The 25651-nt window shown below is 39.6% G+C and overlaps 1 long non-coding RNA gene across 2 annotated transcripts in view; it reads right to left on the bottom strand.

Annotated features, from left to right (window-relative positions):
* Window positions 1-11773, bottom strand: part of LOC131280474 (uncharacterized) — a 74967-nt gene extending 63194 nt beyond the window's left edge. The window contains exons 1-2 of one of the 2 annotated variants that reach the window (XR_009188088.1): window positions 11099-11773; window positions 8139-8210 (exon numbers count right to left, since the gene is read on the bottom strand). This is a non-coding gene — a long non-coding RNA (uncharacterized lncRNA). The remainder of the gene's footprint in view (window positions 1-8138; window positions 8211-11098) is intronic. The other variant, XR_009188086.2, reaches the window with a different exon arrangement.
* Between the last annotated feature and the right edge of the window lie 13878 nt (window positions 11774-25651).

Below are 25651 nucleotides of genomic sequence, written 5' to 3'. Positions count from 1 at the left end.
GGACACAAATAAATAAAAACAGAAATGAATACGGGGTCATTACTACCAATGTCAAGGAAATAAAAAGAAATGTAAGAGGAATCTATGAAACACTGTTTGGCAGTTTGAGATTATTTTATGAATCCCCAAAAGAGCAAGACTTTTGGGCCCAAAGAGCAGCTCAAGAGGAGACCAGTCCTGCTATATGCCTTATAGCTTACAGCTGAAATTGGGAAAAGAGCAGAACAGTCAAAACTGATACAGGAGGCCTTGAAAGAAAGAACCCCTATGCCTGGTTGCCGGAAGCTGAACTCCAAGAGGTGGTAGATTCTGGAGGGAAAGGCAGAGACCTCTGCAGAGATTGGCAGCCACTTTCTCCACCATGTAACAATACCAAGATCAACAGTAGCTGACTTTGATGAGAAAGCACCTCTTATTGTGCTTCAAGTTGGACTTTAAACAGCCTTGGAACTGTGAGATTTTACTACAAATGAATACTCTTTACAAACATCAGCACATTTTTGGTACTTTGCATAGGAAGCCCTTTGGCAAATTAAAATGCACTGCATGCCAATGAATTAGAAAATCTAGATGAAATGGTCTAAATCCTAGAATATACAAATTACATACTTACCCAAGAAGATATAGGAGATCTCAACAAAATAATAATTAGCAAAGTGATTGAATCAATGACAGAAAACCCCAACAAAAAAAGGCCCAAGACTAGATGGCTTCACAGGTGAATTTTACTAAATATACTGAGAAGAATTAAGACCAACCCTGCTCAAACTCTTCCACAAAAATTGAAGAGGAGGGAATATTCCGATACCAATCTCATAGCACAGCCAGATGAAAGAAAGTTTCCTCTATTCCTATCTTTCAGAGTGTTTCATCAAGAAATGAGGCTGGATTTTGTCAAATGCCTTTTCTGAGTCAAACAAGTTGATCATGTAAGTTTTCTCCTTTGATTTATTAATGTGATATATTACATTGATTGATTTTCTTGTTTTGAGCCATCCTTCAATGCCTGGGATAAAACCCTCTTGAGCATGGTGTATTATTATTTTAATGTGCTTGTGGATTCAATTTGCAAGTATTTTGTTGAGAATTTTTGCATCTATATTAATTAGAGAAATGAGTATGCAATTTTCTTTTCTCATAGTATCTTTATCTGACTTTGGTATTAGAATGATGTTGGCTACATGGAATGAGTTTGATAGTATTGTTCCTTCCTTGTCAATATTTTGGAAAAGTGGGAAAAGGATTTGGCTCAACTGATAAGAGCCTAGCTACCACATGGGAGGTCCAGGGTTCAAACCCAGGGCCTCCTGACCCATGTAGTAAGCTGGCCCACACACAATGCTGATGCACACAAGGAGTGCCATGCCACGCAGGTGTGTGCCCCTCAAGGAGAGCTGCCCCATGTGAAAAAAGTGCAGCCTGCCCAGGAATGGAGCCGCACACATGGAGAGCTGACACAGCAAGAAGACACAACAAAAAGAGACACAGGGGAGGCGGATGTGGGTCAACTGATAGAGTGTCCACCTACCACATGGGAGGTCCAGGGTTTGAACCTTGGGTCTCCTGGGCTGTGTTATGAGCTGGCCCATGCTCAGTGCTGCCACACTCAAGGAGTGTCATGCCATGTAGGGTGTCCCCCACGTAGGAGAGTCCCATGTGTGGGGAGTGTGCCCTGTGCGAGGAAGTCACAGCCCGCCTGGGGGTGGCGCTATGCATGTGGAGAGCTGATACAGTGGGATGACACAGCGAAGGGAGAGATAGATTCCCGGTACCACCGGGAATGAGATCAGATGCAGAATAACACACAGCGAATGGACACAAGAGAGCAGACAGTGGTTGGAGGGGAGAGTGGGGGTAAGGGGAGAGAAATAAATAAAATATTAAAAAAAAAAGACACAGCTTCTGGGTGCTGCTGACAAGAATGCAAGTAGACACAGAAGAACACACAGCAAATGGAGCAGACAACGGGGGGGGGGGGGGAGAAATAAATAAAAAATAAATCCTTAAAAAAATATTTTGGAAATGTTTGAGCAGGAATGGATTTCTTCTAGGGTCAGGGTAGGTTGTATGTGTGTTTTAGGAATTTGCTCATTTCATTTAAGTTGTCTAGTAATATTGGCATACAGTTGTTCACAATCTATCCTTTCATGATCTTTTTTATTTCTGTGGGGTCAATAGTAATCCTCATTTTATTTATTTATATCTTCTCTTATTTTTTCTTTGTTAGTCTCACTAAAGGTTTGTCAATTGTGTTAATCTTCTCAAAGAACAAACTTCTGGTTTTATTTATTCTATTATTACTATTATTTTTAAATTCTCCATTTCATTTGCTTCTGCTCCAATCTTTGTTATTTCTTTCCTTCTGCTTGCTTTGGGATTAGTTTGCTATGCTATTTTCTAGTTTTTCCAGGTATGTAGTTAGGTTTCTGATTTTTAACTCTTTCTTCCTTTTTAATGTAGACATTCAGTGCTATAAGTATTCTTCTAAGCACTACTGTTGCTGAATGCTCTAAATTTTGATATGTTGTATTCCCATTTTCATTTGTCTTGAGATATTTATTGATTTCTCTTTCAATTTCTTCTTTGATCTATTGATTGTTTATGAGTGCTTTTTATCTTCATTGTGGGTTTTCCAGCTCTCTGCCTGTTATTCATTTCCCATTTCAATCCATTATGATCAGAGAAAGTGCTTTGTAGAGTTTCAATGAATATAAATTTAATAAGACCTCTTTTATTGCCCAACAGTTGGTCTATCCTGTGGAATGATACATGATTACTTGAGAAGAATGTGTGTCCTGCAGTTTGGGGTACATTTTTCTGTGAATGTCTGTTAAGTCTAGTTCATTAATCACATTATTCAGGTTCTGTATTTCCTTATTGATATTCTGTCCTGATGTTCTCTCTATTGATTTAAACAATGTATTGAAGTATCCAACTATTATTGTAGGAATGTGTACTATTTCCTTTCATTTCTACCAGCATTTACCTCCTATATTTTGGGGTACCCTGTTTAGGCACATACACATTTATGATTGTTATTTCTTCCTGGTGAATTGCTCTTTTTATTAATGTTTAATGTTCTTCTTAGGCTCTAATAGTAACTTTGCTTTCAAAGTCTATTTTGTCCAATATTAGTATAGCTATCCTGGATGTTTTTGTTTTTTTTTTTTCTTTTTTTTTTTCAGTTACTGCATGAGTGGAATATCTTTTTTCAGCCTTTCGATTTCAACTTATTTGTGTCCTTGTGTCTAAGGTGAATTTATGGTAGACAACTCATACATATTTTTTCATTCATTCTGCCAGTCTGTGTATTTTGATTGGGTAGTTTAATCCATTAACATTGCATGCTATTACTGTAAAAGCAGTACTGACTTCATCAGTTTTACCCTTGGCTTTTATATGTCACATATTACTTATATAACTTTTTACAGTTTTAGGTACTTTTGCTGATCCTCTTCACTTCCAGACTCTCTCCCAAGGCTCTTTCCTGTACTTTCCTTTTAGCCTGCAGATTTCCCTTTAGTATTTCTTATGGGGAAGTTTGCTTGCTAACTAACTCCTTCATTTTCTATTTATCTGTGAATATCTTAAATCCTCCCCCACTTCTGAAGTCAATTTTACTGGCTATAAAATTCTTGGAGGGCAGTTTTTCTTCTTCAGTATCTTAGTTATATCATACCACTGCCTTCTCACCTCCATGTTTTCTGATGAGGAATCAGCACTTAATTTTATTGGGCATCCCCTTGTATACCTTCCTGCTGCTTTCAGAATTCTCCCTTTATCATTGGCATTTCATGTTCTGATTAGTATGTTTTCTGAGTAGGTCTATTTGGATTAATTCTGTTTGGATTAATTGCACTTTTGGACATGGATAGTTTGGACATTATCAACCATTATTTCCTCAAATAGTCTTTCTTTTCCCTTTCCCTTCTTTTCTCCTTCTGGGATACTCATGATGCACATGTTTGTGTAACTCATGCTGCTATTCAGTTCCTTGAGATTCTGCTCATTTTTTCCCCATTCCTTTCTGTCTGTTCTTCTGTCCTTTTGATTTAGGAAACCCTGTATTCCAACTCAGTGATCCTTTCTTCTGCTTCTCCAAATCTGCTGTTGTGTGCTTCCAGTGTATTTTTAATTTCATTTATTGTGTCTTTCATTTCCATGTTAATTTTCTTTGCATACTTTCAAATTCTTCTTTGTGCTCACCTAGCATCTTCTTAATATGCTTAATCCCTTCAGCCATCTTACTGAATTTATTAAGGACATTTGTTTGAACATCTATAATTAATTGTCTCAATTCTCGTTACTCATCTGGAAGTTTATTTTGTTCCTTTGGGCCATATCTTCCTGTTTTTTAGCATGACTTGTAACTTTTTTCTGGTGTCTCAGCATCTGATTTTCTTGATATGTTTATTCTGGGCCCAGCTTTTCTCTTTAGCCTAATTGGCTTCATGCTATAGTTCTACTTTGACACTTGGCTCAACTTAGGTTAGAGCTTTATAGTAGATCATGGTTAATTAAATTTTTTCAGTCCTTATTCAAATCTGATTCTTGCCCTGAATATATAGTACAAGTTTTGGTATTGCAGTATTTGTCCACTAATTTCATTCCCAAGATAAAGTTTCCCTTCCCTTGTTTCTCCCCTGGGATGTTAATCTTGTATTATTTTTTATTTACTTCTCTATATTTTCAATACTCCTTTCATTTTCTCTGGCTGGTGTTCTCTGGAGGGCTAATTTTGTTGGTAGGCTTCCCCTGGAGACAATGTTCTCAGATCCATTTTCCCTGCCCAAACAGGCCCAGGGACTCACAAAGGGGTTGTTGATCATTTCTAATGTGCCCAGGGGAAGAGACCTGAAAGGCCACCAAACTTTTCTTTGACAGCTCCCTGAATCTGCACTCTCCTGATGTACCCAGCAGGTGGTGCTTCTTAGCCAGCTGTTCCTAGAAGCCCTGAGGTGGTGTTGTGCCTTTAATTCTTAGTAGCCTTAGCCCCTGAGTGTGTGTGTGTGGGGTATGATTGATGTGGCTAGCTATGCCTGGATGAAACTATTGCACAGATCCCAGTTCCTATGACCTGAGTTCTCTCATCAACTGTTAGAGCCTTCACTGGGTCTTGATGTCCTTGACTTGGGGAAGAGCCCCGCTCTTCAGTCCCCACCATTCCAAGAAGGTGCTGTGACTCTAAATTCACCCAAGGCCCTCCTCTGCTGGAGGAACAGAGGCTTCTGTTTGCTTTCTGAGCTGGGAAGATTTAAACTCTCTGCTTTTGCCCAACATACATATCAAACTCCACATACTATCCTCTCCTGCAGGGGACAGAGTCAGCGCAGGGGCTGGAGTTGCCTTTCTATGCTGGATGGGTTTAAACTATCTGTGTTTCTCCAAGAGACTGCTCACACTTCAGCTCCCTCCCTCCTGCATTGGGGGTGGGGCTGGAGCAGGGGCAGTCTTCTGTGCTGGGAGGAGGACCTCATTACCCCTAGAAACTGATTAAATTCCACCCACCTTCCTCTCCTGCCTGGGGCAGGGTAGAAGCAGTGGCTGAAAATTTCTGCACTGGGTAGGTTTAAACTCTCTGAATTTCCCCCAAGAAACTGCTTGAATTCTGCCCTCTCCCTCCCCCGCCAGGGGCAGGGTTGGAGTTGAAGTCACTCTATTTTTCCATGGACCCTGCTTCCAGTCTTGCTGAGGGCATAGTTCAAATAGAAGGCACCTGCTTCTTTTTTACTTTGGAGGGTTTAAAGTTTAGCTGTGCTCAGAATTGGAATCTAGCTAGATGGATTTGCAAATCAGTAGTCATAGTCAGTATCTGGCTATGTCCCACTCCCCTGCTTTTGAGAGACAGAGCTTCTAATTGCAGCCAGGAAGTGGCTCCTGAGGTGGGCCCTCCTGCCAGTTGGGGATAGGCACCAGCCTCTACAGTGTGGAACGATCAATTCACAATTCTTTACTGCAGATGATCAGTCTCTTCCTTCTTTTTTAAAAAAGATTTATTTATTTTTATTTATTTCTCTCCCCTCCCCACCCCAGTTGTCTGCTTTCTGTGTCCATTCACTGAGTGTTCTTCTGTGTCCGCTTGTATTCTTGTCAGTGGCACTGGGAATCTGTGTCTCTTTTGTTGCGTCATCTTGTTGTGTCAGCTCTCTGTGTGTGCAGCCCCACTCCTGGGCAGGCTGCACTTTTTTCGTGCTGGGAGGCTCTCCTTACAGGGCGCACTCCTTGTGCATGGGGCTCCCCTACGCAGGGGACACCCCTGTGTGGAAAGGCACTCCTTGTGTGCATCAGCTCTGCGTGTGGGCCAGCTTCACCACACGGGTCAGGAGGCCCTGGGTTTGAACCTTGGACCTCCCATGTGGTAGGCAGATGCTCTATCTATTGAGCCAAATCCTCTTCCTTCTGCTTTTCCCTGGATGATGTACAATGCTCATCTGGTCTCTACAAGCCCCTGAACAGGTGAGTTAGACGGCTCCTGGCTAATTACAAGCTGACCTGGAGGAAAGCTAAATCTTAGAACTCCTTACTCTGCCACCATCTTGGATCTCCTGCCAAGTGATTTTTGACAAATGTGCCAAGTCTGCTAATTTGGGAAAGAATAGTGTCTTCAATAAATGGTGCTGAGAAAACTAGATAGCCATATGCAAAAGAATGAATGTAGACCTCTATCTCACACCATATACAAAAATCAACTCAAAATGGATCAAAAACCTTAGATTTCTAAGAACCAGGACTCTAAGACTCCCAGAAGCAAACATAGGGAAGCATCTTTAAGGCCTTGGGTTAGGCAGTGGTTTCTTAGACTTTACACCCAAAGCACAAGCAACAAAAGAAAAAATAGATACATGATGAAACCTTGTCAGAATTTAAAATTTTGTTCATCAAAAGACTTAACCATGAATGTAAAAAGACAAATAACAGAGTGGGAGAAATATATTTGGAAACCACATATCCAGAATATATAAAGATATCCTACAACTCAACAAAGGGACAAAAAAAAAAACCCACAACATTAAAAAATGTGCAAATGACCTGAATAAACATGTTTCCAAAGAAGATAATACAAATGACAAAAAGCTCACGAAAACATGTTCAATCTCATTAATCATCAGGGAAAGGAAAATCAAAACCGCAATGAGGTATCATTTTACATACATTAGAATGGCTTTTGTTAAAAACAGACAAACTGAAAATTACAAGTTTTGGAGAGGATGTGAAGAGATAGGAATAGTTACTCTCACTCATTGTTGGTGGGAATGTCACACGATTTAGCCTCTGTGGTAACAGTTCGGCAGTTCCTCAGAAAGTTAAGTACAGAATTATCATATGACCAGGCAATCCCACTCTTAGGCATATACTCTTAACAAAATTGAAAGCAGGCACTCAAACAGATATTTGCACACCAATGTTCATAGTGGTGTTATTCTTAGATGTCAAAGATGGAGGCAACACAATTATCCATCAACTGATGAATAGATAAAGAAAATGTGGTATATGCACACAATGGAATATTATTTAGCCATAAAAAGGAACAAAGTCCTGATATACGTGATGAACCTTGAAAATATCATATTGCATGAAAGAGGCCAGAGAGAAAAGGACAAATATTATATGATCTCTCTAATATTAAATAATTAGAATTAGCAAATTTATAGAGTTAGAAACTAGAATACAGGTTACTGGGGACTGGGAGTAAGAAAAAGGAGGTTAATTCTTATTTGGTATAGAGTTTCTATTTGGATTGATGGAAATATTTTGTTATTGGATGGTGGTAATGGTAACACACAGCAATGAGGATGTAATTAATACAGATTTATATTTTTGAATGTAATGAAAAGGGGAAATTTCAGGTTGTATGTTACTGAAACGAAAAGAAAACATACGCCTCTACAATCCAAACATTAAACCCCAATGGAAACCATGGACTATAGTTAATGGCAAAATTATAAAGATGTTAATGGCACAATTATAAAGATATTCTTCCATCAATTAACACACCAATGCAAGGTGTTAATAATAGGGTTGTATATGGGAACTCTTTGTTTTATGCATGATTTTCCTGTAACCTACAATTTGTCTAATAAAAAAAAGCAAATATCTGCATTTTATGATTTTCTCATTTTTATATTAATAGTACATACCTTGAAGATACAAGGCACTTATGTATGTCTGGTCCACTCACTGGTATTCCTGTACAGAATCTTCAGTTGTCCCTATGTTGAAAAATCCAATGGTCAGTTCTCAGCCTACCTGACGTAGCAGCACTAGCACATTGCTTGGTTTCCCCATCTCAATGGCCACTCCTTTTTTTCTTCCTGATTTCTAAAGGTTGGAATGGCCGAGAATAGTGAGTGTCCTTAAAACTCTGCTTTTTGCTCTCTTTCCAATCTCTGGGATGACCTCATACCGACTCAAGGCTTTAAATACCATGTATTCTGAAACCTCCAAATTTATCTCCTGTCCAGATCTCTCCCTTAAATTACAGACTCAGATATACAAGGGCTTACTCATCAACTCTATTTGCATTTCAAACAGACATCTCAGGCTTGTGTCCATAACACAGCTTCTGATCTTTTCCCAAAACACTTGCTCTGACCTCAGTCTCGGTGTCAACTCCCTCCTTCTGTTTTAAAGATGAAAAGCCTTGGCGCCATCTCCTTCACTTCCATCTTCATTCTAAAGCCCAAGTGATTTCTTCAAGAAATACAGACATTTCATCAACTATATCTAGAATGGAAATATTTATACGAACACTGGGATTCTAGCCATTGTTGTATTTTACCTGGATTACTGTGGTAGCTTACAAACTTTTCTCCAAATAAAGTTATCTTAACACAGTAGTCTGTTAAGTAGCTTAAATCAAAATAGCTCACCCCTCTATTTAAAATCTTCTAATGGCTCTAACTCCCTAAAAAAAAAAGCCAGAGTTTACATAAACGCCAACAAGGATCTACACGATGGCCTGGAGCATGTTCTTGCTCTTCTTTCAGCTCTCTCTCCCTCTCTCTCTCTCTCCCCCGCCCCTGCTCCATTCCGGCCTCACTGGCTTTCTGACCCCTTGTGGAACATGTCAGACTAGGTCCCACCTCAGGGCCTTTGCACTGATTGCCCCTTCTACCTGGGCGGTTCTTCCCCAGGTACCGGCCCAGATATTCATCCACGTTGTGAAGAAGTCATCAGTTTTACCTGGCAGTAACTCCCATCCAACATAACCAATTCTTGTTGCACTGTTCTTCTTTTCAATGTTTATTATCTAATGCTCTCCTCATTTATGATGCCTACTGTCTATCCTCTTAAAATTTAAGTTGTATCAGGCAAGGATTTATCAATTGGTATTTTCACTGATATATCTTCCAGAGCCTAGAATAGTGCTTCATATACATAACAAGCTCAGCATATACTTAATGAAATAAAGAATATGTAAGATAAAAACCACTGAACACTTCCTGTGTGCCAGGTACAGTTCTGTCCTTGTAATATCTTATTGGTTTCCCGACAATCCTGTGCAGTATTATTATCAGTTTCCTCAACTAAGAACTTGGTGGGAAGAAATAGAGAGAATTTAAATGAGTAGCATAGATGTAGCTCAAAGGGAAGGAAAAGTGAAATCAAGAATTTTATCAAATAATACCAATCACATTAAATTGAAATAGGGCTAAATAAAATAAGAAAGACAAATGATACTTAAGGAAGTGAATTTTATCATTGTTTTTTAAGCATTCTTATCTTAAATAATACTAAACAGTTTATTAAGTGAATGATTAAAAAATAATAATTATAGTGCCTGATCTTAGTTGGCAAAATTTTCCTAGTAAAATCAAAGTATTTTTGAGTAGAAGATATTATCCCTGGGATACCAATAAATATCCAGGGAGGTCAAATAATTTGGAAATAAATGGCATCTATTAGCAATCAAGGGGAAAGCCATCTGGGCTCTTCCCACTGGACCTCTTTGTTTCTAATTTAACTCAAAAACAAAGCAAAGGAACAAGTTGATGTTGCATTTCGACAGGAAAATCTAGCCCCACTCTTTCCTACGCCTTCACGCAGTTCCCAGGACCGAGGCTCCTGGGTCCGCAGCCTCACTAACCACTCCTCCTCAGCCTCCTTCCCTGGAACCTCCCAGCCTGCCCAGTTCTCAGGTCTTGCCTCTTCTCTTCTCAAGCCACCCCCCTGCCCCGATGGCAGCCTTCCATTGCTTCACGCACATTTCCCTGTGGCATCCACAGCAGGGCCCCAGGCATGTCTGTCTTGGTGGGTTCCTTCCTCCATAAAAGGATTAAAAATAAAGATTTTGTGATTGCATTGATATAAAGATGAATATATTGTTAAGACACATTGTTCAATCTAAAAGTCCATTTCTCCCCTGAGCTCAAATTAAAACATTTTGGTGGTTTGGGTGAAATGTATGCTTTCTTAATATATATCAATAAAATGGATGTGCTTAAAAATACTATTTGGTGGGCCTCTAAATGTAGGTGGGTCCCAGGCTCTGAGCCTGCAGAACCTGATGGAAAAGTCGGCCCATGCCCAAAGGCCCTCTGAGGGCCGTCTGCGTCCTTTCCCTCCGTCCCTGTGCGCCAGCCCTTGCGGGCCTTGGCCGACCAGCGCATCCTTCCTCGGCTTGCCCTCGCCGCTGCCTCTTCCGGTGTGGCCCTGCCCATGGACACCGCATGGCTAACGGCCAAGAGTTCCCTCCCAGGAGCATTGCTCTGAAAGGCCTTTCCTGAACGCTGTGTGCCAAACAACCCACCCTTCCCCTGCTTACAACATTCATCACAAAATACCTTCACTTATACTTCAATTTGTTTTGTCCCCCTATTACCAAACTTCCCTAAAAAATTAATCAGGCAGAAACTCTATGGAAAGAGTGAGACTGAATTGCAGTAGACAGAAAGCAATCATCGGTTGACCCGTGAGGAAGCCGTTGGAATAATCTAGGCTAAAAAGAGAGTGCCTCTGAACTGAGACAGGGCCTGCAGAATTAGAAAGAGCCGGTGAACTTGAACGGTATCCCAAATATGACACTGGAAAGCACCACACCGTGTCGAGTGCTTTGTTGAAAGGGTCTGGTGCAAATCCCACCCTGCACCCTTCTTACCTGGTTCCAGAATGCTGGCCCACTCTGCACAGCCCATTCCTTCCTCCCCTGTGCAGCAGAGGCTTTGCGGGGGGCGTTTCCTGCTCTGTGAGCGGCAGCAAGGCCACCTGCTCTGGCGGTGGAGGAGACGGGCTGCCCTGACATTGCGTCTCTACGTGCCTTTCATCTCCCTTCCTTTCCATGGTTTTAATTAGCATCAGCGACTCGGGGCGGACGACATTTTTCATCCAAGTTTTTCTTTCAAGTCACTGATCAATAACTCGTTAATGAAGCCAGAGAAAGAGAACCAAGCAATCTTAAACGTCCACTCCCAATCCCCAGAGCCAAGGAAGGCGCTGCGGTAACCCATTCAGCTCGCTACACCGCGCGGGGCTGCGGGGTAGCCTCAGGGATTCAGTGGGGCAGGATGCTCCCACCTCCAAATGTTAAATCCAGCAGCCAACATTCAAAAGACTGCTTTAAGAGGCACTGTCCTTTCCACTGCCACTCTCCTCTAATGCCACATCCTCTTATTAAAACAGTTTTCAAGCTCTCCTAAGAGCCATTAACTCGGCCTTCTCTAGAGCTCTTCAGAAGGCGGGGCCACTTGGCCTCTCCCAAGGTGAGACGCGGCTCCCGGGGACGCAGGCCCGGAGCCCCGGGAAGGTCCCCGGCGCGCAGGCGCCGCGTTTCCCCGCTCCCGCGGGCGCGGCCACCAGGGGGCAGCAGCGCTCCTCGCGCCCGCGCCGCGCGCCGGCTCTAATTAGGTCACTGCGAGTCAGAGGCGGGCTGGGAGCCGGGGAAAGTACGTTTTCTCCTCCGGAACACACTGCCGTTTAATTCCCTTCTTCCTCCACTGTGCGAGGAACGTGGGTTTAACTTTTAAAGGCAAAGAGACCAACCTCTTTCAAGGATACAGGAAAAGGCCCCGGGAGGGCCGCTGACCCAACACAGAGGAGAAGGGAAGCGCCGTGCGGCCCCTCCTGGTCCCGGGGGCCGGGCACCAGCGCGGCGTTCAGGGCCCGGGGCCCGAGGGGCGCTGCAGGGGCCAGGCCTGCTGCAGGGCTGTGGTGGTTCCACCACGTTGCGACGGGCGATCAGCAAAATAAAGCCAGGCTCTCCTTGAAGCTGTGTTGCTCCCGTGGCCGGCGGCGTCTTCAGCTGGGGGAGACTCCGCCAGGGGCAGGTCCCCCTTTTGCTGCCGCAGGACAGACTAAGGAGGGAGGAGGGCCAGGAGGGAAAGGGGGAAGGGAGCTGAACGCGCTCAAGCGGCGGCTCAGACGTGGGGCTCACACGCGGGCGCCAGGCCTGGGGGCGCCACCCTCGCGGTTTCATCAGACTCCGCGTGGAGGTCACGTGCTGTGGAGGTCACGTGCGGGGACGGGTGGGGGAATGGGAGAAGCCCTTGCAGGGAGTTCTGTCTTCTCCCAGGCTGCTCCTCAGGGCGCTGAAGGGGCAAGCTTCGGCTTTCCTTGAAGGAAAAAGGGCCAATGAGAGGCGAGAACAGGCGCGGCATGAACGGCCCTGTCTCCTGAGTCTAAGTTCCTTAGAATGTGGGCGCCTCCGGAGGGTCTGGGTTTGGCTTCCTTCCTCGCGCAGGTACGCAGAGCTCAGGGACAGGGGGACGTGGGCCGTGGGTGTCCTGAGTGTGCTGTTGCTGTGGTGATTGCGGAAATGACCCAAGTCCGCACGCAGGTGGCTCTGGTCTGCCAAGATTCTGCAGATAATTCGGAAGACTGTTCGGGACTGGAAGGGAGAGGGCCTTCTCCTGACACCTTGTCAGCATAGCACAGTTGCTAATGTCTTTGTGTTGCCCAAAGATTTGTTCAAACATATTGAAACTGGTAATCCACCTGGCTAGCAATTCCTCCTGTTTGTGCAGACTGTTTTCCATCTGTAGCCACAGATGATAGGACGAGAGACTTTGTGTGCAATTCAGTGTTCTTCTGTTTGCCTGCGGAATCGCAGACAATCTCATTAAGCTATGTGCAAACATGGGGTGACTAGATTTCCCTGTTCTTGAAATGATGTTCTGTGGATGTCTCACCGTGGCAAGTGAGAAACAGAGCTGGTAGAGAGCAGAAAAGAAGGCAGCAAGGCATAGAGAAGAACATGAAGGAAAAAACAAACACCTCCTGATACCTTGTTTCAAGGTTACCATCACCACTTTGTAGATTCTCTTTCCAATCTGCTGACAGTCCTTGGTGAGATATTGGACAATGAGAACTGGGCTTCTTTATGAATCTGAAAACCAAAGGGACACTCAGTGAATTGTAATTGATAAAGATAGTGGATGGATCCCCAATGTGTATCTCAGAAATCAGACAGACACTTCATCTGGATTAGGAATTTGGAGACAAATGTTTGAAAAAGATGGTTAAAGTTGTGTTAAAAAGATGCAGTGTTGCCCTGTAACTAAAAAAAGAAAGCACGCACACATGCATACACATATCTTTGAATGTGGTAATTGTTTTTTTTTTTTTAGAAACCCTCATTTCTTTTGCTTAAAATTTGTAAGCCCAACCTTTCTTTTTGTTTGTCTTAGAATATAATTGTAAACTGAATTTTAGGAAGAAGGTACTGCATTTGTTTGTGAACTTTGATAGTCGACTGAGGCTTTTTTACAAAGCTCTGTAAATCAGGACTGTTTGGAAGCAGCATAAATAATTATTGGATGTAGTACAGACAAGAACAATCTTTTGCAACTTGAGGACTGTTAGGCCCCAAAAGACTTTGTCGAATCTCTTTCGTATTAAATATTTTATGATCTTCCAGGTTTTAGCCATCAGTCTGTCTTAAGTATTCTGTGAACAGTAGTGACAAAAACTGAAGTTGTTTAAAAGGAACTTCCCCCCTGAGGATATTTCAAGGAGCCTGTTTTTCTTAATTTCCGCTAAGAGTAAGAGCACGACGGGAAACGACCCGGAAGCACCCAGTCGCCCCCCTGGCCCTGAGCTCAGCGCCACCCGTGGACTTGACCGCAAATGTTATCCCACTGCCTGCAGGTGTTCATTTCTAAGTCTATGAGAATAGCAGACTACAAACAAATACTAATGCTACTTAATGGCATGGAGATGCCTGGAAAATAGGAGATTTGATAAATACATGCTGAATCACTGAATGAATTGCTAGTTTTGTCATCTGAGGCTCTCCAAACCCTAGTAATAGAGCTACAGTTAAACCCCAAGCTTCTAGTTTCTGTATCCCAAGAGTTTTGTTGTTTTTGTTTTCATTGAATGGTGATTTTTTCTTTTTTCTTTGCATGTAGCTATTTTCAGGAGAGGTGTCTCCTCCTGGGGAGTTGTAATTTAGGTATAATTCTGGGTCAGCATGCAACTATTTAACAAGAAGACTATTTTCTCATGTAATGAAAATATTAAAGTCAGTTAATTTTGTCCATGGTGGAAAATATTTCCAAACTCAGACTTCTTTGTATTAACTAATGTTAATCCTCAAAAATGTTTACAACAAGGGTCAATTCTGACACTAATTACATAAATGCAATAAGTATTCATTCTGAAATTTTTTCTAGAAATGTATGTTGCTCAGTTTGAGAATTAGTCGGGAGTAATGTTGGTCAGGTTGAGAAATGCTTGTATTTTCTGTAATTTCTGCTTTTCAAACAAACATTTTGAAGAAAACAGTTTATAATCCCAATAGGCTCTTCATTAAAACAATATAATTAGATTTGTGTGTTGATTGATTATGAAGGGAAACATGTTATTTATTGATAGAAGAAATGTTAATATTCATGATTGATCCATATTATAGAAGGTTGTCTTTTGTGGAAACACAATTATTGATTAATCTAACAATCTGTTTTTAAGTGGAATATCTGACCCATTTAATTTTGATGCAGTTGTCAATTTTTTTTTGTTTAAAATTTACCAAAATGTTAGGGTTATTTGTCCTTTTTAACCTGTAGTTCTTTTTGATTTTGCCCATTTTCTTTCTCCTTTTCCCATGATTCTTTAACTACATAGGATTTAAATCTTTCTAGTGTACCATGTATGTCCCTTATCCTCTCTTTTCTGCTTTCCATTCCTTTCTCTATGTTAATTCTGTATAATTTCTGCCAACCTATTTTCCAGTGTACTAAGTTTTTTTCTTGAGTTGTCTAATTTTCTATTAAATGTATCCATTTCATTATTATTTGGGTACTTTATATTTAGGTCTATTTTGCCACTTCATTATTTTGTATAGTTTCTATTCTTCCTGCCCAAACTCTCATTTTATCATTTATATCCTTGACCATAGCAAGCACAGTTATTTTAACAAAACATGACAGTTATCTTTAATATAGGGATTATGTGGCTCTGTTTCTATTTGTTTAATTTTTTTCTTACTGTGTTCCCTTTATGCTATTGCTTTTCACATATGTGTCTAGTTATGCTCTATTTTATGCCACTCATTATATTTGCAAAATTGTTTGTGGAATTAAAGTCCAATCGAAGGTGATGCTCTCTGCCTCCAGAGAGGACTTTCTTTGACTTCAGCCAGGCATTAGCAATCTAGATTTACTTCAACGTAATTTGGGGATTGAGCTGTTTCAAATATAAGCCCCAATCTCTGCCAAGGCCTGCAAGTTTCAAGTTTGTAATTATTCACACTTTGACAACATTTAGGATCTTCTGAACTCCTTGTATTGGCCCCTGGTGCTCAAATACCATCAAAGCACAGATTACCTTCTTAGCCTGTGATGTCACACTAGTGTCATCAGTAGCCCTCAAAGGAAAATCAGCCATAAACACTAGCCTCATTTTCCTGAATCCTAATCCACTAAACTTTACTATTTTTCAAGCTATCATATGCTTCAAGCAAATTTGTTTTCATTTTTTTAAGTGTTTCCATTTGTTTTCAGTAAGACATTTGGTCTGAAATACCTAGTTCAGCTTTCTATTTCCACTCACTTGAGTTTCAGTGGGCAGACAAAGATGATAAGAGAGCAGAGGAAATTACCTGATATAAAAGAAAGAGTTCAAAACAAATAGATTGGATAAAAATACTTTGGAAGAAGCAGATACTGCAAGGAAAAAATGAAAAGAATAGCATTCACAGAGAGCGATGAGGGTGAAGCCAGCTAGTAAAATAGGGAATCAACAGATGGATCTGGAACCTGGCAGAGAGTCCACGTGGACATCAGTAACCCCTGAGATGGCTGCTGGAGGACCCTCCCCAAGATTCTGCCTTTCAGTACAGGGTTTCCTCCGGAAACCAGGAGAAGCCCCGGATATTCCCCAAGGACTTTATCATTGGGCCCCCACGGGCAATTGAGGGGAGCGGTAATCAATCAAAATAGCAAACAGCTGGAACCCCTCCCCTGCCATTAGCAAAGGGCTGGAATAATAAACAATTCAAAAAAGCAGACGTGAGGCCTGAGTACTCTTTCTCTCACTTTTGGACCCCAACTCTGGCCACCTTCTCCCCCTGCTTGGATCACTATGCAACTGAACCTGGGACTTTATCATCTATAGTGGAAATTGTAGTCTGTAAATCAGCCCTCTCTATCACTCTTCAGCCCTTTCCTATTCACCTGGGAACCCTGATCTGTTATCTTCTCCCATTTCTTGTCCATCCCTACCTGAATAAATTACTGGCCCAACTCACCCAACGTGCTCTTCATTTCTGCAGCATAGTCAAGAACCTAGACAAAATCTGGTAACAAGGATACTTTCATAAAAGGTCATTCAAGGAATGGTTGAACAATAACTCCAAAAACATGTCTACTTAAATTTATTATAATAAAAATGAAAAGCTGTTAGAAGTTGTGAAAGATGAAGTAAAAAAATTCATCCAGAAAGATGTCAAGATAGAGTATAGAAAATGGAAAGGGACAGATGAGAAAGTTACAGAACTGATCAAGGACGTCCAATATCTGACATACCAAGTTGTAGAAAAGTAGAACCAGAAAAAAAAAAAAATAGGGAGAAATAGTAATAAAAATAATAACAATTAAATTTCTGATTTCAGCTCAGGGATGCAGAAAGCTGAAAAGGGCTCCACTCTTAAATTTATAAAAAGGAAAGTAGCTGGACAAACTATAAATAAATAATTCCCCTTGAACCCATTGGGCAAATGAGGAGAACCCATTGGGAAAATGAGACAAACAAACTTAAGTCAGAATGAAAGCCATGGGGTTACTCAAAAGGACAAACACGTCCTGGGCATTTGTCTACATGGGGCAAGGGCCAAGGAATGACATATAAGTCACCAACAACTTCCACTAGAAATCACTGATGACTTGCTGAAGCCATGTATGTGCTAAGATGAAAGAGGAAAGCCCCCGAGGGGAGCAGACTAGCAGGAATCCTGCATTCTTGCAGGATTTAAGCTTCTGCCACAGTGCTTGCTGGGCAAGGAGCTGCTGTCAGTGCCCAAACCTCATCCAGAGCCACCTGTCATAGCTCATGTGCCTGTAGGTTGTCAGAACCTGAAGCCTATGGGAACTAGTAGAACCCACAAGATATAGAGCTGTACTTGGAGGAGAGGGACAGGAATACACGCCAGGGTCAGCGCTGCATCTTACAGAGAGGCCAGAGCATGTGTGAAGATGATTGCCCTGAAACCGGGGACCAGTGACTTCAAAAGCCCCCAACCCCAGTCCAAGCACCTACTGCCACAATGACAAACACCAAATGGAAGTCAAAGTGGAACACGCTTGAAGAGAGTTGTCACAAACATAATGTCTAGGGAACAGTAGAAAGGTAAGAAAAACTAGGTGCAGGGATAAAATCAAGGCATATATATTACTATCCATTGGCCTATAGGGCATGCCAAACTTTCAGTAAAAAACTGTGAACTACAAAAAAGGCAAGAAGAAATATAATCTTAAGAAACAAAGCAATGATAAGAACCAGACCCACATGTGGCACAACTTGGAAATATCAGGCAGGTAATTCAAAATAACTATGATTACTATGTTAAAGACTCTAATGGAAAAATTAGACAATATGCAAGATTAGATATGTGTTTATGTATTTATGAACTGACAATGTTAGAAATCAAAACCACAGTAACAGACATAAAGAAATCTCAGAGAATGCCAATCTGGATAAAAATGAAAATTACCAAAACTGTACTTATATCCAAGCTGCTTAAAACCAAAGACATTTAGAAAATTGAGTGTATCCAAGATTTGAAATATAATGTATAATATACATTATATTTCAAAGAACAGGGTAAGAATTTCAGCAGACTTCTTGTAAGAAGCTATGTAAGCAACAAGAGAATGGATTGAGTTCTTCATAGTGCTGAGAGTAAAAGAAAAGCAAAAACAAAAATAAAGTAAAAATAAAAAGACCCAAACAAAAACAAAAATCCCCAGTATTCTATATTTCTTTATTTCCAAAAGGAAAGAGAGATACATGCTTTCTTAGACCAAAAAAAAACCAAAACAAAACAAAACAAAAAAAAAACCACAAAACAAAGAAATTCATTAGCAGAAGATTTACTCTGTGAGAAATGTTATGGAAAGTTCTTTAGGCAGAAGGAGTATGACATAGGTCAGGTAATTGAATAGGCAGAAAAACAGAAGAACACTAGAAACAAAATATATGAGGGAAAAATAAAATCATTTTTCTTAGTGTTTAATGCTTTAAAGGAGAGCTGATTGTTTAAAGCAAACAGAGTAACAATGCATTGTGTGCCTATGGCATATGTAAAAGTGAAATGTATGACAAAATGTCACAAAGGTGGGAAGCAGGAGTTGGGAATATTGTTACAAGGTCCATATATGTTATATGAAGCAGCATAATAGAATGCTAAATGTATTCAATAATTTAAAAATGTGTACCTTATATCCTGGGGCAACCATTCAACATGTAATAATAAAAAGAAGAAGAAATAATAAATCAACTTAGAAGTTAAAACAGAATAATTATAAAACACACAGTTAAAACCACAGAAGGCAGAAATAGAGAAAAATAAAAAACAAATATAACAAATAGAAAACTGCAAGCAAGATGGTAGATTTTGATGTAACAATATAGAAAATTAGTTTAAATCTGAGCGATTTTGTCACATCAATTGCCAGAGTGGATTCTAAAGCCAGACTCAACTACATGCCATTCCAAGAGACTAAAGAAAAGTGAAGACTGAAAGTAGGTGGTATCTTGAATTGGATCCCAGAACAGCAAAAGGACTTTAGTGGAAAAACAGATGAAACCTAGATAAAGAGAATGGAAGTTACAGGAGGGTTAGAAGGGGAAATTTTGGTTTACATCACAAGCCCTGGAAAATCATTTAGAAGCTTTATCATTTTTAATGTAACTTTGTATCATTTTTAATGTGTAACTTTGGTAAAAAGTAAATTAATAGTTACTGGAAGGAGGAGGACTTCAGAAAAAACTGAGTGAGGAGCTCAGTAAAAATCCTCTCCTCTAAAAGCAAGGATTAAATTGCACAATATTTAAAAAAAAATAGCCCATCCCTGAACCTTGGACATTTATCAAAGGCATAGAATAAATTGAGAAGGATTGGTAAAAACAGTTGGGGTTGGTGGGCAGGGCAGGCCATGGGGGGTCTTCAGAGCCAGAGAAGCTGGTTCGATTTGGTGGGAACTTGGAAACATCCATGTCCATAATGACTGATGAAAACAAGAGCAATATCAGTGTCAAACAATTGGACAAGGCCAGCGTCACAGTCAGCCTGATAAGGACAAGAAACGCCAAAGACCAGCCAGAAATGCCCAAGGGAGTTGTGCAGGATAAGGCTGTCAGAGTGCACCTTACTCCCCCTGGGGTCTGGAAGACTGTGCACAAAGGAGAAGGCGAGGACCCCCATGACTGGCCAGGCCTTGCACCCACAGAAAGGAGAAGCGTGTAATTTTATAAACTGCCCACCCCTTGCCCTTGTTCCCCAGCCCATAGAGATCGATTGGCAGCACAGAAGTTTTCTGGCTCAAGCTGTTTTTAAGCACAACCTCTGACCAATCATTGACTGACATAAAATTAGGTTGACCAAGAGCAGAACCCCCAGGAATCCAGGCTTAAAGTATCACAAAAACAAGAGAAAAAGCATTAAAAAATAAATCAATGTGGTTCACAGTATCAACAGGCAAGATAAGAAAAAAATAAGCATGGGCTTCTCAATAGTAGCAGAAAAATCATTCAACAAAATTCAATATTCATTTGTGATAAAAATCTCTCTGCCAACTAGGAATAGAAAGAAAATTGCTCAGCCTAATAAAGGTCATGAACAAAAGACCATCAGCTAACATCATGCTTGATGGGGAGAGACTGAAAGCTTTCTCCCTAAGATTAGGAGCAGGCAAGGATATTTTCTTTCATTGAGAACTATTTAACATGCACAGGAAGCAAGTTAAAGAAAATAAATAAAAGGCATCCAAATGGTAAAGGAAGAAATAAAACTGTCTCTTCTCACAAATATGATTGTCTATATGGAAAATAACAACAAATCCAGAAAACATCCTAGAATCAGTTAAGCACTGTCAAAGGATATAGAATTATGATACAAAATCCATTGAATTTCTATATGCTAGCAATACCATGGTAGCTTCTTCATGAATATTGATCGTATCATTATTCTTAATAGCCTCAAAGCAGAAATTACACAAATGTGGTATAACCATACAATAGAATACTATTCAGCTATAGAAAGAAACAAATATCTGGTACATGTTGCAATGTGGATGAATCTCAGAACTAGTATGCTATGTGAAAGAAGCCAAAAAAAGAACACATTATTATATGATTCAATTTACATGAAATGTCCAGAAAACCAAATCGTCAGAGAAAGTATAGACTTGTGCTCTTCGTTTGACAGTGGGAACAGGAAGTGACTGCAATTGGGCTTGAGACATATTTTTGGGTTAATAGAAATGTTCTCCAATTGGTTTGTGTTGTAAGTTGCACAACCCAATACATTTACTAATTCATTAAGTTGTTCATTTAAAATGAGTGGATTTTATGGTATGCACACTACATCCCAAAGAAGCCTTTCCAAATTGAATTAAAAAGCCAAATCAAGCTAAGAAAAATTAAATTAGACAATGTAGATTATCTGGTCTGAGAGATAAATGACAAAAACATTTCATCTGTAATATACATAGAAGATATTTATTGATTGTAACATTCTCTCCCTCTATTTGGTTATGACTGATGCATCTATAACCTGGTGTCTGACTTACACATGGAAGAGGCCCTCCTAAATTTCTTCAACCTTTTCCATTGTGATCCAAATTCTGTCATTTTTACCCATTTGTTTCCAACTTACATCTTCTCCAACTACAAATATTTCCAAACCAATTCACTTCACAAGTTTTACCATGCTTTTTATTTGCCAGACTCCAGGTCAATATTTTTTCTAAGATACTCAGAATAAGCCAAATTTTTAATGAAATGAGGATGTTTAGCAGCTGTAAGGAATGAGACTGCCAGTGATACTTCAGAGCATTGGCTGCTCAGAGCAAAGAGGGGCAGGCAGCTTTATCCAGCAAATCATGAGAGGCTATCATTCATTTGGCACTACAGCATTGCTCATCAGTGCCATAATTTTCATTATTTACATGCATCCTCCAGTCACAACACAATTCTAGTCTTTCCTGGAATCAAATAGAGTAGCAGCTGTAGATAAAGTAGTAGCAGCTATTTGGAGAAACCATTCTTTTTGTGCTCAGTTGGTGACATGAGAAATGTATCATTGAATAGTAGATGAGAAAATACTAAAGGTTTCTAGGAAATTTAGATCCACATATTACCCAAAGAAGAAATGTCATGAGAGAAGTCTTGAATTAATTCAGACTATATTTAAATATTCTACTTTAAAAATTATTTCCTAACCTCTATGGTTCATTTACATCAGGTAGGATCCAAGCAATTTGGAAATGGCTAATTGTCTCTAGAATCAGAACAATATATGTTCAGAGTTTTTAGTTCTGGTAGAATTATTAACATTTTGGATGTGAGCTCTGAGGATATAGGATTAACCATATTGATAAGAAGGGTGATGTATACTGAATATGAGGTAGCCAGACCTTTTCTTGCATGTTTAGGCTTGGAAGAGAGTGTGGAAGAAGACTATCAGAAAGGGTAACCAAAAAGGTAAAAAGATGAAGAAAAACAAGATATGACATATGAAAGTCAAAGGATAAAATGGTTGAAGTAAGTAATGCCTTTATAGTAGTAACATTGAATATTAATGGATTAAACTTCCCAATCAAAATATGTAGGTGACAGAATGGATAAGAAAACATGAGCTGGCGGCAGACTTGACCCAGTGGTTAGGGAGCCCGTCTACCACATGGGAGGTCTGCGGTTCAAACCCTGGGCCTCCTTGACCCGTGTGGAGCTGGCCCATGCGCAGTGCTGATGCGCGCAAGGAGTGCCGTGCCACGCAGGGGTGTCTCCCGCATAGGGGAGTCCCACGCGCAAGGAGTAGCCCCGTAAGGAGAGCCACCCAGCATGAAAGAAAGTGTAGCCCACCCAAGAACGGTGCCACACACACGGAGAACTGACACAACAAGATGATGCAACAAAAAGAAACACAGATTCCTGTGCCGCTGACAACAACAGAAGCGGACAAAGAAGAAGATGCAGCAAATAGACACAGAGAACAGACAACCAGGGTGGGGGTGGGGAGGGGAGAGAAATAAATAAATAAATAAATCTTTAAAACAAAAAACAAACAAACAAAAAAATATGAGCTATCCATATACTGTCTGTAGGAGAATCACCTTAAACCCAAGGATGAAAATAGACTGAAAATGAAAGTTTGGGAAAAGATATTTCATGCAAACAGTAACCAAAAGAGAGCAGCAGTAACTATACTGGTGTCAGAAAAAAAATAGACTTAAAATGCCATAAAATGATAAGAAATGCAGAAGACCATTATATATTCATTAAAGGGACAACCCACCAGGAAAGAGTAACAGTCATAAATAGCTATGTACCTACTGGGATGCCCAAAAACACATGAGCCTAACTGGCAAAACTGAAAGAAGAATAGATGCCTCCACAATATTAGCTAGAGAGTTCAACATGCCTCTTACCTCCATAAATAGAACAACTAGACAGAAGATCTGCAAGGAAACAGAGAACTTGAACAATATGATGAACCAGCCGGACCTGACGGATGTATAAAGAACATTGCACTCCAAATCAGTAGGTTGTACTTTTTTCTCAATGGCTCATGGAACTTTCTCCAGGATAGACAACATGTTGGGTCACAAAACAGGTCTCAGTAAACATAAAAAGAACGAAATTATACAAAGGACCTTCTCTGATCATAGTTAAATGAAGCTGGAAATCAGTAATTGGTGGGAAAAGGCTAAATTTGAAAATGGATGGGGGCTACACTCATAAGCGATTGGTGGGCCAAAGAAGAAATTGCAAGAGAAATTAGTAAATATCTCAAAACAAATGAAATACAACTTTCCAAAACTTATAGAATACAGTGAAGGCAGTGCTGAGAGAAAAATTTTATAGCTCCAAATGCCTGTTTCTTTTTTTTAAAGAAAGTGCTAAAATAAAAAAAAAGTAAATTGCATACCTGAAGGAACTAGAAAAATAACAGAAAACCAATGCTAGTGAAAGCAGAAAGAAATAACAAAGAGCAGAAATAAATGAAATGAAGAACAAAAAACAATAGAGAAAATCAACCAAATCAAAAGCTGTTTCATTGAGAAGATTAATAAAACTGACAAAACTTTAGCTAGAATAACAAAGAAAAAAAAAGAGTATGATGCAAATAAATAAAATCAGGAGTGAAAAGGGGAACATTAAAACTGACCGCATAGAAATAAAAAGGATTATAAGAGGATATTATGAAAAACTGTATGCCAGCAAACTAGACAACCTAGATAAAATGAGAATTTGAAACAGTTTTTATATGTCTAGACTGTTGGACATTTCCATAGTTAAGCTTATATGTGTACGCACTGTATAAAATGAAATTAAAAAGAAAAATTTATAGTTTTAAAAAATTAAAATTCATATTAATGTGCTTTTGTTTTATTTTCATGTTCTTTGTGAATGATTTTTAATTTCAGTGCAGGAAATGTCACATTTAATGAAAAATAGTTAAACAACAATTATTCTTTTAGGAAGCAAGTTTAAATGTCACTTGCTTAGAAAAATTTCTTTTATTAATATTGTGCTGTTAGTTTGTTGAAGAAGAAGGAAGAGGATGGGAGAGAGTATGAGGAGAAGGGGGGAGGAAAGGGAGGAGGAGAACAAAAACAAGGAGGAATATATCAAGGAGAAGGAGGAGGAGGAAACAGAGAAGGAGAAAAACTTTTCCCAACAATGGGATATGAGTTTTTCATAACATCATTCTGAATATGTCAAGAATAAATACTAAAATCATTTCAGGTTATGTGTGGGCCAATATCTTTAAAAAGCAACAGAACTGATGCCGTGTAATAAGGATTATAGAATGACAGGTTTTGGTTTTTTTTCCAAAGTATGATTTATGTCTCTTGGAGAAACTTTTTCTTCACAAATATGGACTTAGGTATATTTTTAAATATCTGCAATGCTTTGGGGAGACAAAGTCTCATTCAGAAAACAATAGGAGACATTTGACAGTTCTCCCCACTGCCTTTATATTTGGGATATAAAGTGCTTTTTCTTCTAATTAGTAAAGTAATTTAATGCAATCAACATTTCAGTATTTTAGCAAGGCATGGATTAATTTCTTTCAATGATTACAATGTTTATTTTGAGAAAACAATAAACTTATAAACTTTTTCTTTTCTTTCAAATTATTCTGGTGTTATTTATTGAAAGTAAGTTAAGACCTTCAAGATATAGAAGTTTGAGACTGGATCCATATATTTCATACTAACAAATATTTGAAATAGTTTCTCATCCCTTTGAATGTTTATCTAGACACTTTATGACACAATTTGAAAGGCTGAAATAATTTATGGATGACTTACCTCTCATCTGACCTCTCTTACTAAGGCCAACTAACTCTCTAATATTGATGAATTGTGTTGTTAAACTTGAGAGAACAATTCCAGTACACTGGGAAGTAGTGTGGATTGCTATGTTAATGTCACTTTGGGTAAATAGCTTACTGATTCTTATACTTCAGTTTCTCTGATATGAACTTATCCTGGGGCAAAGTTCAGGGTAAATTGATCAAGTTTTTTCTTACTAGGAGATATAAGGGGAATTCTTACTTCACTAGAGGCTAGAACACAGACACTAACATTCATTTAATGAATAACACTATAAAATTCCTCTTATGCATATGTTCTGATTGTTAGATACCTTCTGAGAAGTGTTTTTCTTTTGAATGGTCCCACTTTCTGCAGATCAAATTTTGATATAATTGATTTTCTCTTTGAAAGAGGAGGCTGCTAGGGTATTTAAATATCAGAGTGGTGCATTTCCCCAAAGAGTCCTGTAAGGTGATTTTATGAGAATAAAATGGAATACATAACATTATTTTAATAAATTATAAGCAGAGCTATAAAACTAAATAGAAATTGAAGATTTTTTAAAAAAATCTTCATTAGTTTCCACACAAGGCAATTTAATCAAGGAGACCCCACAATATAAGAAAACACAATTCTGTATTAGTCAGCCAAAGGAGCCCTGATGCAAAGTA

Source organism: Dasypus novemcinctus, chromosome 11, assembly GCF_030445035.2.
Source record: "Dasypus novemcinctus isolate mDasNov1 chromosome 11, mDasNov1.1.hap2, whole genome shotgun sequence".
NCBI classification, from domain to species: Eukaryota; Metazoa; Chordata; class Mammalia; order Cingulata; family Dasypodidae; genus Dasypus; species Dasypus novemcinctus.
The sequence above is the reverse complement of the archived record's forward strand: the minus strand, read 5'-3'. Positions and strand labels throughout refer to the sequence as shown.